Below are 15,017 nucleotides of genomic sequence, written 5' to 3'. Positions count from 1 at the left end.
GTGTCCCTGAATTTCTAAGCGACTAAGTTCCCATTTATAATGATTTCGGCCCAAATTTCTTCAAAATTAGTAAAAAATGGCATTTTAACAGAGTTAGGCAATATCTTGAAAGACCCCCAGCAGAGTTGTCAGCCTGTGGACCTCGATCCTAGAGAGGCGGGGGACGAGCCCACGGAAGTCTTTAGATCATCCACATGAAGGAGAGCTCTACCAAGAAACTCTCAAAAAGGTGCCTCTCACAGCATGAGTGGCGATGAAAGGTGAGATACCTCTCAATTCGGGGACTAGCCCGGATTCGAGACATACCTTAAACAAAGAAGAGTCGCCATCTAAGGAAGTAGGCCGTGGATCCCATACTATGCTCTGTTGCAATGGATAACCAGAGATAGAAAAGAAGGTTCGTGCCTGGTTACGAATTTAGAAGGTCCGAAGAGCACCTCATCCGCCCAAGTGCAAGCACCTGGTCTCTTATGCCATTTATTTATGGATTTTGAAGAGTTTTGGGCGAAAGTCATGTGAAATGAGAACATATATCTCCGAGAAGACGTCTATCTAATCATGCATGTCTCGGAGATGAATAATAAGCACACACAAAAGAAATGAAAGGAATGCCACCTAAGAATAGCTAGGTTATGAATGTCATGCCTAATTGGTGTCCAAGTTCTGAGCGGCAAACACAGGCGTGCTACAGCTAAAGGTATAAGGTCTGTACATAAAAGTAAGAAAACACAACAAAACACACAACACAACTCGACTCAACATACGACTCGACATGACAAATCCTAGACTCTAATGTGATACTTGACTCGGACCAGGATGGCCATCCATCCCAGCTGCTCTACGTATCCCAGCCTCGGGAAGAATCAGAGTCGACGTAGTTCGGTGACCTATTTTAAACTACGATGCTTAACCATCTAAGGCCGCTTATCTTAGACTCGATTAACTAGACCCGACTAGTTTTTAAAGCTTTTTGTACGATTGCTTAAGTTCAAGTGAATTGTAATTTTTAGGACTCCCTATATGCCATAACTAATGCAAGTTAGTTAGCCTTAAGCTAATGCAGGTGATTCCTATATCCTAAGTGTAACTAGGCTGTGTGTCCTATGGAAAATCATGGGCAAACTAAGTGTTTCCTAATCTAGCCATCGGCTCGACTAAGTGTCTAACCAACCACGACTCGAGGCCTCCTAACTCTAGGGACACTCACACGACAAGACACACAAAGCATCAACACAACCAGGACAGACTCCTAACTCTAAGACACCCCAAACTTCTAACACAAATTCCTAACTCTCGGGGAAGATCTTTTTGAAAAGGTTTTGAAGAATTTTTGTATTTTTGGAAGGTTTAAAATGTTTATTTTTAAAGGTTTGGGTGGACTTGGGATATGGATCCCAAGCTGCACTATGTACCTCGTGAAAGAGGATCAAGCCAACGTAGTTCGGAACAGACTTTCCTAACTACACTCCTAATGACTCAAGACTTTTGAGAACGTTTTGGAATTTTCAGATGTTTTCAAATGTTTTTGATGTTTTTTTACACAAGATGACATAATCCTATCATCATAAGGGTAGGACAGACTCCTTATATCTCGCAAAGGTTGGACAGCATCCTATGCTTTGCGGGGGAATTGGACAGAATCACAACTCTGAAAGGGTTGGACACCATCCTATACCTCGCAGGAGTGGATAAAATCAAATGACTTGATGAAATGTTAGATAGAATCCTAACCTCTATGATGATAGGACATACTCCTGAAAGAAGGACTGGCTCTCTAGCTAAGGACAGACTCCTATGCTAATGAACTGGCTCTCAGACTAGTGACTCTAAGAGGGGGTGCTATCTAGACAAAGCATGTCTTCTAGAGAAAGGAGAGACAAGGAGGACTGTTAATAAGACTAGGCAAGTCTCCTAAAAGAGAGGTCGGGTCCAAGTATCCTTATCGTTGCCCTGCAATTGATTAGGCAACTAATGGACCGAGTTGGTCTTCAATTAATAGGGGGTACAACTCGTTAGACTTGGGTAGTTTTCTAAAGGGTTGACTCATGAGACAAAAACCTGTCTCCAAAGGATACGACTTTCTCTTCTGAGACATAGCTTGTCTCCTAAAAGGGGGCTCTAGATGACTCTTTCATCGCCCTTGCAATGAGGAAAGACCTAATGCCTAAGAATGTCTAAAAGACTGGACTAGTCTTCTAAATAAAAGAGGAGAGTGCTAATGAGACTGTGCAAGTCCCCTAAGGACGGGCTTGGGCTAACGTCTTCATCGCCCATTCACAATGAAGGAAGCTACTACTGTCTAAGAAGTTCTCAAAAAGGCTAGGGTGGTAAAAGTATTTAGCAAACCTCGAAGAAGAAATGAAAAGGAGAAACTGACTCTAAGCATAAATTACTGAAAATCACCTTGAATTCCAATGATGATATTCACAACAATATGAGAACTCACAATGCTAAAATATTACCGAACACCAACATACATCCAAGGGAGGTGACTTATACAAGGCCAAACTCATTAACACTACTACAAAAAAAAATGTATAAGGTATAACTACTAAGACATACAATGGATATTGGATTAAAAAATGTCTACATGTACATCTTGTTAATTAAATCACTATGATTTTCCAAAATTCCTAAAATATGATCACCTGTTTAAGCCTCCATCTTATGAACAAAATCAACCTAAAGTAGAAAATAACAATTGACAAAAAAAAATCAACTCAATCTGCTATCAGAATTTAATCATGTACTAACTGATCATTATAAAATTGACATAATCCCATTATCTCAAATGAAAACATGAATCAATTTGCTCTTTACTATATCTTAAAAATCAAACATTTTAATGGTCTCAACAAACAGATTAAGAAGAAAACAGGGATATACTCTACTCTGATAACACTAATATCAATGCACCAAAATATAAATGAGACTATCATCTTATCTTACAGTATAAAGGCAGTATAAAGGAACAATAATCTTTATTCACTTATCTATTCGATTGACAAGAAACTTTATTGTTCATGCTATCTAAAATATTCAGGGATCCTTTAATCATATAACATAAATAGTACAAGCAGATTTACTCTTTAATCACAACAAATGTTTTAGGAATTCATCTTGTGCGAACAAAATTGGATCCTCTAATATACTGTTTGGAGATGATAAGTAAAATTAGAGCTATGGAACTATTAAAGCCTTGTGGAACTGATATTATTCTCCATCAATGAGTAAGAGAAACAGACATATACCCAAACATAATTATACTGATATATTCATCTAAAAAGAAATGAAGCAGGATTCTATTTTGGCTGATAAAAAAAAAATGACATTGCTCCTTAAGGGTCTTACCAAACTTGACAAAAAACAAAGAGACTCATGTAATTTCAAATATGGTAATGCTAACATCAATGGTTTCATTAATAAAAGTGAATAGAATGCACAAAATACACAGTATAGTGTTTAAAAGATTTGTCAGATGAAAACTATAACTACAAAGGTATTCATGAAAACTTAACAAAAGAAAACGGCAATCTAAAATTGTACATATGCCAATATATGGTTGGGAATTGAGAAAAATAATAATAATAGTATTACCATGTTCTTTTCACAACAGTATTTCCAAGTTTTAATATAAGTATTGCAGCCCAAAACTTGGCTATGTGTATGCCATTCCCTTAGAGTAATTTGAACCACCATCCATAAAAGTTAATTATCTATGCTGTAATAACTATATTAAAGCTTCTTCTTTTTTTAGACTCTAAAAAAAAATGTCCAATCAAATTTAGTAAGTATTCAGATTTTCATGCAAAATATGTAACTGTATGTGAATACAGTTTTTGGTTTAAATCTGAACTAATAATGTACAGAATCTTTACTTGATCAAAGATAATAGTGACATAAAAGTAAAAAATAAAAAACAACACTATGCTACCACTTAAGCTAGATTAGAGCTAAAACAAAGATAAAACTATGCAACTTCAGCTCACAAAATGATACAAATCTATCCTCCCTAATTTCACAACTATCAACTACAATTTCATTACCTAAACAACATGTCAGCCACCAATATTTAACCATTATCAGTACCACTAATTATCAAGTCACTGAGACACATTATGATCTGAACACCTTCAATATTCAAGCAACTCACTAAAATGGCATTAATTGAAACGAGTGGCATAAACCCATTAGAAAGGCATATCCAAATCAGTGTCTTTCACATGACAAGCAAACAGAAAACCTCAAGGCAGATTCTTTGAAAAGTATAATCGTTTGAAAATTTGAATGGAACGAGGCTGTTCTTCTAATGCAATGTAATAGTGAGTTCTAATCAACTTGCTTCATATGAAGTAAGGTATGAAGAAAAATGTATTCAGTTTTTTTCAAAAGGAATTAATCTTCTAAATCCATCTTCTGATTTTTTTTTCAAAAATGAACAAAATAAATTGGAGCAATAAGATCATGCCTGGAATATCAATCATACAAATATTTTTATTAGCATGACATACATATGTCTTCATATTTCATTTACTTAAGTATCAGTTTAAAGAAAAACTACTATATGTTTCGAAATCCCTGCAACGTTATCTGAAAAGTAATTGCTACTTCCACCTAATTTTCCAAACCTCTAAATATCAACATTCATTTACAATCAATTGGATAAATCATTCAAACATGAGAAACATAGTAAATTATCCAATCATCAAACCATACAAGCATAAACCTGGACATGAACCATTCAATTACATGAATCTATATAGAACATTCAATTGCAGAAAATCTGATTATAAACTATTCAGCTACTAGGAGCGTGACAAATCATCCAAGCATGAAAATCAATGAAACAGATCCTTCAATAAAAACTACATATCTTGCAATTTAGAAAACATATGAAAATCATCTAAAAACCAGAAGCTAATTTAATTCTTCACATAAAAGATTAACACGGACAATTCAACTACAAAATCAATAATAATAAAAAAATACCTGAGCTGAATGTCGAATGGAATTATCAAACCTTAAAGAAAAATTACACTTTGTCTATTGATAAAACTCCCGATTCTTTCTTCTTCCTTGCAGATATGAACAATCAAAACAAATGAGCATTGATCTAAGGGAAGCTAGGAACAACTTGACCTTGCCAGATTTTAACATAAATTTCCGAGGAAGATAGTGATAAAAAGTCAGCTAAGAAGAAAATAAATTCAGATCTATTCTACTTATCTTCTGAAATGATATAGCACAATTATGTTTTGATAATCGCACTAACTTGTTTGTCTTTTCTTCTTTGATTAGCTTGTGAGGGCTATCTTGGGAAACACGATGACCCCTTTATAGCTCCATAAACACTAAGACAAGATGAGTTAGTGTAAATATCAAAATCTGGTCTGCGGGTAATCATTAGGATTTGGGGGTGCAAATAAAGGAGTGTCGATACCAAAAGCTTAGGTGTATTTCATAATATTTAAAATTTTTGAAAAATGCAGGGGAAACTTATGGCTTTCAAACAAAGGTTACAACTAGGGTCCAAGGAACATCTAGGCTATCCGGATTTTCAAAAATGCTTTGCAAACGAGGGAATTTTAGACTTTTTGGGTTCTTTAACATTCAAGGCTCGGTTCTTCGGAAATTTCATTTGATTTCGAGAATTAGTTTCAGAATTGGTTGGGAACTTGAGACTTGATTCTGGGAGACTCTGAATTTGGTTTCGGGACTCGAGTTTCGGAAACTTTATTCGATTTTGGGGAAAAAGGTCTGGTCAAAATGGGGTGTCTACACCAACAAGTACTTATGCTCGAAAAATAGTTACAGTTTTGGTGGACTATGTCTAGGGGTCCCAAGCTAGTCAAATTTAGTGAGTTCCACAGTAATTAATGATATATAAGTCCCTAAGCTAGTAGGTGGATGAGCTTGCACGAATGTTTTCTTGTTTTCCTTTTATTTAAAGGGATAGAAATCAGTTGTAGAGGGGATTTTGGATGTAGATAAACTTATGTAATTGATGGATATCAATTGGGTTGAGCTTTGCTCCCATTTTCTTCTCCTCTTGTTGTGTTCTTGAGTTCTATTTTTCTTCTTCTTCCCACTTAAGGACCCGCATTACAAACAAACAACACCGGAAACCAAAACCCCCCAACAAATAAAAATAAAACTAAATCAAAGCAAAGCGATATGTCTAAAATTATACTTCTTATTTCAGACACAAGGTTAAAAGAAGCATGTGATATATATTTTCCAATCATAAACATCTACCTAAAACCTTTAGGTAGATGTTTAAGGAAGATGTTTGGCTACCTTGATTTTTTTTCCTGGAATATTAGCTTACCCAATGGTGATGGAGGGTGGGAGAGCGATAGACACAAGATGGACTGAGTGAGGATATGGAGAGTCTGAAAAACAAGGAAAACAAAAAACTTCACCCAAAATATGATTTATATTTTCATTAGTTTTTTAGCTACTCACCCTCTAGAGCTCTACTCATTCATGCCCTCTCAAGTCTCTCCTCCCACCCTCCCTGCCCCCCTCAGTACTTGAGAAACTAATATCATGAAAAAAAATTCATGGTTGCGCATGGATGAGTAATTTTAAAATGCTCGACAAAAGATTTCATCAGCAATGTGACTAAGATTGCAATGATGTCTAAAAAGTTAGGTGTAAATTAGATGACAAAAGAAAAATACAAGACTAAAATTAATATCATCTAAGAATGCAAATGGTCATGACACAACAACATATCTGGAATTCACAAAGCCAAATAAATATTAAACCCAAATATATAGCCACATAAACTGGGAATGACGGGAGCATTTCATCCATGAAACATTCTTGTGGTGTCTATCATTTCACAGATCATGATCATACATTTACTAGAAATATTGTCATATTAATGCAGGCATTATTTTACTATTGTACGGAATATGGTTTTATGTTTTAGACCAAATCCCATATGGATCTGGTTCGTATCAGATAATTGTTAGAAGGGAATTGCTAGGGTCCATCGCAAAAGGCATTTCACGGCTATTGTATCGCATGTTAGACGAGCGACCTCGTGAACGAAGACAACCAGACCAGCCGTGAAATGCCTTTTGAGATGGACCCTAGAAAATCCCTTGCTAGAAATATTTTTATGATGCAAACAGAATTGTTTCAAAAGCTCACTAATACTGGTATTTTGCGACCAGATCATTAAATTTGGATCACATAAAAGCGGTGCCTATATCATAATCGGGTGCGAGGGGAATTTATTTGCTTCCCAAACTTGACTTGAATTTAGGGGTGCAACTCGGGTCGGGTTCAACCAGAAAAAAGGTCGGGTTGGGTTCGGGTTGGGTTCGGGTCGGGTTGAGGGGTTGGGCAACCCGGCCCTAGATTGAATTTTGCGCCAAATGAAATTCATCAGGCACATCTATTTCCCCGGAGATATCATACAGTCTCGTCCGTTGTATCAATGCCTCCACCTTCCCCAGGTAGATCAGGACTATTGGGGTGAGAGACGTCATTATAGTCATCAGAAATACGCTGAAAATCTAAACTGGGTACTGAACAGTCGAATGCTTCTTTGGTCAAAGCTCTATTTTCATCCAAATCAGAATGTGGGAACCCTATAAATTTCCTGTGGTCTGCCTCATTTTCTGCCAAAGTTTTGTCCAGGGAAGGCACTCCCTCATCAATACAAATGTCCTTGATGACATGATAATTGCTCTCTTTGAAACAAACTATCACCTCTGGCAGTGCAAATTCCATGATATTTTTGTTAGTATAGACATCCATTTCTTTTTTAGACAACTCAAACTCAGTGCCAGGAATAGAATATGAATCAACCCTGTTTCCACCCTCACTTGCACGTATGCGTATGGAATTTCCTATGCCCATATAACTATGAGGTCCTGGTGCATCCCCATGCCCATCTCCTTTACATTTTTCAGTTGGCAATGCATTTGCATCCATTTTGCAGTTCTCATATTTTCCATCCTTTCTGACCATGTAATCTGCTTTCAATAATCCGGGCCCCACAGAATCCTCATCACTTTCAACAACTTTGGATGCCGATTCAACAGCCAGAGAAGAATGGCAATATGTGGGTTCTGTATCTGCAGGCATATGCAATTCGCAAAACTTAACAATAGGTTGAACTTTAAATATCCATAGAAAATATCCATGTTCATCTGTAAATAAATGCCTTAATGTAAAATAAAAATATAAATATTGGAAAATGTATAGTGTGAGGAGCAATAAGCTTTATGGAACACTCAAAATAACGGAATAATGTTGGAAACTGAAGTGAATCTCTATATTCTAGCAGAAACTCAACTAAACCGAACAACTACATGGTATATATCAATAATGAAAATAATAAACAAAACAAAAAAGATAACTAGCAATAATCACAAATTGAGGTATTTGGATTATTGGAGTTATGACAAGAAAGAACCCATCTGTGCAACCAAAGGTGAGTAACAGAAACAACGATTAGATCATTTGATTTATTACAGAAGGCGACAGTATTATAAGCAGTAGTTGATTCCAAGCAGGTGTGTAATCAAAATGTTTAAATAATACCACTAATCATCTTTCAAATTGGAGACTATTCAGGAATATAAACATTTAGTAGGATCAAGAACTGAAATTCTACAATCAGATCATTTGAAGATAAAAAAATAGAAAAACATGTATCATTATTCTACAAGTAATGCATTTCCTAAAAATGGTGATTCTGTCAAGGTAGAAGGAAATGCCGATCAATATGATAAATAACATTTCTGATTGAACCATAGGGTCTAGTACCCCAGGATTAAAATTTCTTTCCATTTTTTTAAAACAACCCATCTATTCAATGTTCTAACTTTCTATTTTTATTCCTAATTTGTTTTTTTTCACAACCCCAGTATCTCTATCCTGAATTTTGTATCTTTCTTATTTCCTTATTCTGAAATCTGTTTTATAATTTGCTTTCCTTTTTTTTTCGAAAAGTGACAAGAGTATATGTATTAGCAAATATACGAGGATTACAGAGTGAAGGGAGAAGATGTCCCTTAGGGTACATCATATGGTGACCTAGAGGGTCACTCTAGTCCCCTTAAAAACAAGAAACAACAAGAACCAAAAAAAACTATTCCCACTACCCCAATTTGCTTTCTTTAACCTGCATCTTTTCTAGTAATTCAAATCCTATTTATCTTCTTTAATATTCTCGGTTTTCTATGTGAATCTAATTTCTATTGCCTGATCTGAGATTTCTCTCTCTAATTCCATCGTATGACTTTACCCACCAAAGTTCTTGTATAAACTTCTAAGAATCTGCAACTAAATATCTCCTAGATAATGATGCCTCAAACTCAAGTGCCCAAGAAACGACAAAAGGCTGACATTAATTCAGTGTACGCTGTTAAAGGTGGGAAAATTTTTACAATTGTTTTTATTTTGAGATCTAAAGAAGAAATTCATTTAAGAAAGAGAAAGGGAGTTTTTATATGGTGTAAGGCCTTGCAACAACACGGTAGGGGTACCACCCTTGATATTTGATCCAACGACAGCTCACTTTTTGAGAAGCTGCTGTTGGATCAAATATCAAGGTTGGTACTTCCCCCCGTACGGGCCTTATTGTTGTAAGGCCTTGTACCATATAATTTCTCAGAGAAATGAATTTACAATGAGAGAGAGAGAGAGAGAGAGAGAGACAGTGCCCCACAAATTGTACATCCCTATAGACTCCACTCTTAGTTAGACAATATCATTAGCAAATCTAGGGATATGTGAAAACGAAAAATCCTTTCCAATACATTAGTCCAAAATCTCATCAATAATATACTCCAACCTCCCAAATCTCGTCAATAATATGCTCCAACCTCCATGGACCCAGGCTACGTTTATTAGCCCAATAAATACATTTGAAGAGTGACCCTCCATGTTAATCCACCAGGAATCTTATCAATAAATATAAAGAAGCTGGTTAGAAGTGCATGGACTTCCGCTTCATTAGAGCTCACCACTCCTGTTAGCCGGGAATAGTGCATCGCAATCTCCCCTAAAGAATACCATATAATAGAAATTTTGAAATTGTTTGTACATTGCCTCACCATTTCCTAAGGAGTGCTTCCTAAAAGTAAACTAAAAGAGAAACCTATCTAAATTGATATATTAAAACTTAAAAGTTAACTAAACCATGTGGCAATCAGATAATCATCATAAGCAATGTAAAATTAGCCTATTTTCACATGTCACTACCACACTGGAGTCTAGAGAGAGAGAGAGAGAGAGAGAGCAAAGGATTACCCAATCTCATGGTTCACATATGCCGGAAATGAGTGCTTAAACAACAGTGTCCGTGATATGTTTAACCAACTATACCATCTCTATCGATTGTAGACAATTTGGCCATTCCACCTGTCAAAAAGAACATAGTTGGTCAATAACCATTGCAAAATTGCTAGTACTTAAACTTATCCAAAAAAAATGCTAATATATCTTTGTGTTAAAAATTGAGAGAAATTAATTGTTCCATATTATAAGAACAATTTTTATAGCTCGCATTTTTTTAATAGCAAGCCTTATTAATAAGGACAACCGAGATGGTCAAGAGATACACCCAAGAAAAATAAAAAAGATAAAGTTACAAAATATCCCTCAAGGAGGGAGATGAACAAATACCTCAAAAGCCAGCCTCTCAACACCTAACATAGCCAAGCGCCAAGCCTCACTATTAGTAGAGGATATTGTTGGAGCAAGCGGTTGAAAACAATGGATCTACTAATGAAAAACAGTGCAAAAATATAAAATTATACTGACTTGAATGGAGGATGGATTAATAACGATCTTGATTGCGATACTGCCATACGTCCTTGAACGCCCACCTTAAAGTGTTATTCGGCCCAACTCCAGTGCATGGATCACACGACCGAACCACCTCCAGGAACAGCAGGAGAATGAATTATTGTAATGCACAACTCAACAATCCTATAAGGCAAGCTCTCTATTGAATACTTTCTATTTTTCTTGAGAGGCTCTAGAGTAGTTTCCTTTCTTGGTTTTTCTGGATGCTAGAATGAGGGCTTTATTTATAGAGTTCAAGTAGCAACCCAAAGGACACCCATTAAAGGTGACCATTAATGGATTCATGTATTTATAGGTGATTCTTCTAAGAGTCATACATGAATCCTTAATCATAAAGGTCATGCATGAATCTCTAGATGACTCACCATAAATTCCAAGTCCTTAAGAGACATGCATGAATCTCCACATTGATTGAAACTTCTAACATTTAATGTTTCAATAAATATAGAGCCATTCATGAATCCTAATTCAAAGAATCGTGCATGAATACAATGTTCATCATTATTAGATACATGTTCAAGATTTAATAGAAGATTTGAAACTCATTTATTGGAACAAAATCCAACAATCCCCCACAAGTTTCAAACTTATCAACCAAGTATTAGAGAGCACTAGTCACATTGTGCATAATGAAAATGTCTGAAGACTTGAATTCTCAAATAGATTATCTGAATTGTAGTTTAAGTACATGGTGGACTTAGCCTTGAACTAGCACCTTTCTACTTTTCAGTAATCACACATGACTAGATCTAGAGTACGTATGCATAGCGGACCAAGCCTTGAACTATCACACTACTTCCTTTTTCCTTTGTAAACCTGCATAAAATTAGATGGATACAGCAGCCATTGAGTGCTAGTTTGTTTCTCATTTAAGGTTCTATTTCATGTTGCAACTTGCAATTATGGTTCCTAAATCAGAGGGCAATCATATCAAAAAAGAATAATATCAGATTGGTTGAAACAAGGCAAACCACCTTCTAGGATTAATGAATGACACAAGGTGGAAGCCTGTTTTCTTTTCTTTTAACAGCAAAAGCAAAGAGAAGTGCCCCCAATAATCTGTTTGAGGTGAGGTTAGAGATGAACCTCTGATTGATGCTTCTCACATGGAATTATGAATGCCGATGAGCATATAGGGTGCCTATGGGTGCGCAATTCTTTTAATAAAAGGACGAATTAATAATGTTGTGATGAGACCTAACAATTTCTTCTCCGTTGATTGGTGAGGAAGTCATCGAAACCAGAGAAAGACCTTAAATAGGTGAGGACTAAATTCATTAGAAAGAAAACCCATGACCATTTTTCCAATAGTCCAGAAAGAAAACAGACAAACTTTCAAAAATAACAATGGAAAAGACTATTTTTGGTTTCGTTTAGGTGTAAAGACTAAAAAACAGCAAGCATGAAGGTGAGAAGGCTGGGATCAAGTTGCTCATTGAAGACCCAAGACTGAAAGAGCTCTAGTTGACGCCAGTGAAAACACAGTGATGCATAAGAATAATCCTCTAAAATGAAAAACTTCCAAATACCACAAAATGAAGACCAAATTCCAGGTGACCAAGAATGCAGTCATGTTTGTAATCCAATGGATCTCTCACAAGAATAGGAGAGAATATTGTAAAAAATTATCGGAAACAGTTACTGGAATTGGGCTGTTTCAAAATGAAAAAAAATTTGAAGCACGAAGGTGAAAAGGCTGGGATCAAGTTGCTCATTGAAGACCCAAGACTGGAAGAGCTCTAGTTGACACTAGTGAAAATACAGTGATGCATAAGAATAATCCTCTAAAATGAAAAACTTCCAAATACCACAAAATGAAGACCAAATTACAGGTGACCAAGAATGAAGTCATGTTTGTAATCCAATGGATCTCTCACAAGAATAGGAGAGAAGATTGTAAAAAATTATTGGAAACAGTTACTGGAATTGGGCAGTTTCAAAATGTAAAAAAATTGGAAGACACAGATGGGAAATCACCATGCCTATGTGCTCTCTGTGAGATGCCTCTTTGTAACCAGTCATGAAGTAAAAAAGGGTAGACATTCTTCCAATACATCCCGGAAATGGCTTCCAAAAATCGCACGCATTCTGTTCTGAAACTGATTCATCTTACCACCTGAAAGGAATAAAAACTATGATAAACTGTCCTCCCTCCAATTTTCTATTTTGAAATCAGTAAATGGTAAGCTTTCAAATCACCCAAGTCACAAAATCCACTCACCAGGATTTCAGAGCAAAACAACTTCATGGACATACAAAAGAAGACTTCATATGTGGCACTGGTGTGAAGTTGTAAACCTGCATAGAGAAAGGAGACAAAGAAACGATAAGATTCCAAAAATAAAAGGGAATGAATTGCATTGAACCCTAGAATTTAGCTTAACAACATATGGAATTGATTTTTGGGGCACAACCTGTTTAGGTTATAGCTGATCAAATGGACAGTTTGGATCATCCTACTTTTTGGACTATAAGGGATTACACCATATAAAATCTCTATTTATACTCAACTCAACTCAACAAAGCCTTTGTCCCAAACTAGTTGGGGTTGGCTAAATGAATCCTTTAGAAAAAATTCATAAAGAAGGGAAAAGGAATCTACCCGGCTCTAATCCTGGTTCTAGTTGGGTTCTTCTACATGGATCATTTTCTTCCATTCTATCATATCCAAGGTCATGTTCTCTGTTATGTTCCTAGCTATCAAGTCTTTCATCACTGTTTCTACCCAAGTCGTTTTCGGTCTACGCGTGCCTCTTCTACTCCATCAATTTGGCATGAGTCGCCTCTTCTCACCGGAGCATCCAAAGGCCTACGTTGGATATGTCCAAATCATCTTAAGCGGTGCTCTCTCATCTTCTCCTCAATTGGTGCCACCCCCACCTTTTTACGAATGTCTTCATTTTTAATTCTATCTAACGTTGTTTGGCCGCACATCAAGCATTCGCATCTCCGCTACACTCATATTATGCACATGCTGCTTCTTGGTTGCCCAACATTCTGAGCCGTACAGCATGGATGGCCTCACAGCTGTCTTATAAAACTTTCCCTTCAACTTTGTAGGGATTTTACGGTCGCACAAAACTCCTTAGGCAAACTTCCACTTCAACCAATCTACTCTTATTCTAAGGTTAGCATCATCTTCAATCTCTCCTTCTCTATGTAGAATTGAACCAAGATAGCGAAAGATATCCCTTTTAGGTACCTCCTGTCCAGTCATATTTAGTACGTCCTTGTCCTGCCTACTTACATTGCTAAAGTTGCATTCCATATATTCTGTCTTAGTCCTACTCAGTCTAAAACCATTAGATACCAAAGTAGTTCCCTATAACTCTAGTTTAGCATTTACTCCTGCTTTGGTTTCGTCGATTAATAATATGTCATCTGCAAATAACATACACCTCATCCTTGATAACCTCCATAAGCTCATCCATAAATAGCGTAAAAATATAAGGGCTTAGAGCTGATCCTTGGTGCAGTCCTATTGTAATTGGAAACTCACTAGACTTGCCATCCATAGTTCTGACACTAGTTACTGCTCCATCGTACATATCCTTATCACATCAACATATTTAGTACGCACTTTTTTCCTTTCAAGGACCCACCACATAACACTCTTGGGAACCCTATCATACGCTTTCTCCAAATCCAGGAAAACCATATGAAGATCCTTTTTAGTTTCTCTAAATCTCTCCATTAACCGCCAAATCCAGAAGATAGCTTTCATAGTCGATTGTCTGGGCATGAAGCCAAACTGATTCTCTGACACCTTAGTCTATTTTCTTAGTCTATGCTCAATTACCGTCTCCCAAAGCTTCATTGTGTGACTCATTTGCTTAATTCCCTGGTTATTGGTGCAACTCCGAATATTACCTTTATTTTTATAAATAGGTACTAATGTACTGTTCCTCCACTCATTAGGCATCTTCCCAGCCTTCAAACGAAACCCACATCACCCAAGCATCTCTAAGTCTCAAAAGGAATATCGTCAGGCCCCTTAGCCTTACCTAATTTCATATTTTTCATAGCTACTCTTAACTCTGATGTTCGGATTCTACGAACAAACCTCCGATTTGTATCATCAAAACTGTTATCAAATTCTCCCAAATTCGCTACAGATTCTCCATTAAACAACTTATCGAAGTAACTTCTCCACCTCTCTTTAACCTCGTTTTCTTTTACTAACA

The sequence above is a fragment of the Tasmannia lanceolata genome, unplaced genomic scaffold (assembly GCF_043159265.1).
Source record: "Tasmannia lanceolata isolate RefF3 unplaced genomic scaffold, GAP_Taslan_0.1 ptg000030l, whole genome shotgun sequence".
Classification (NCBI taxonomy): domain Eukaryota; kingdom Viridiplantae; phylum Streptophyta; class Magnoliopsida; order Canellales; family Winteraceae; genus Tasmannia; species Tasmannia lanceolata.
The sequence above is the reverse complement of the archived record's forward strand: the minus strand, read 5'-3'. Positions refer to the sequence as shown.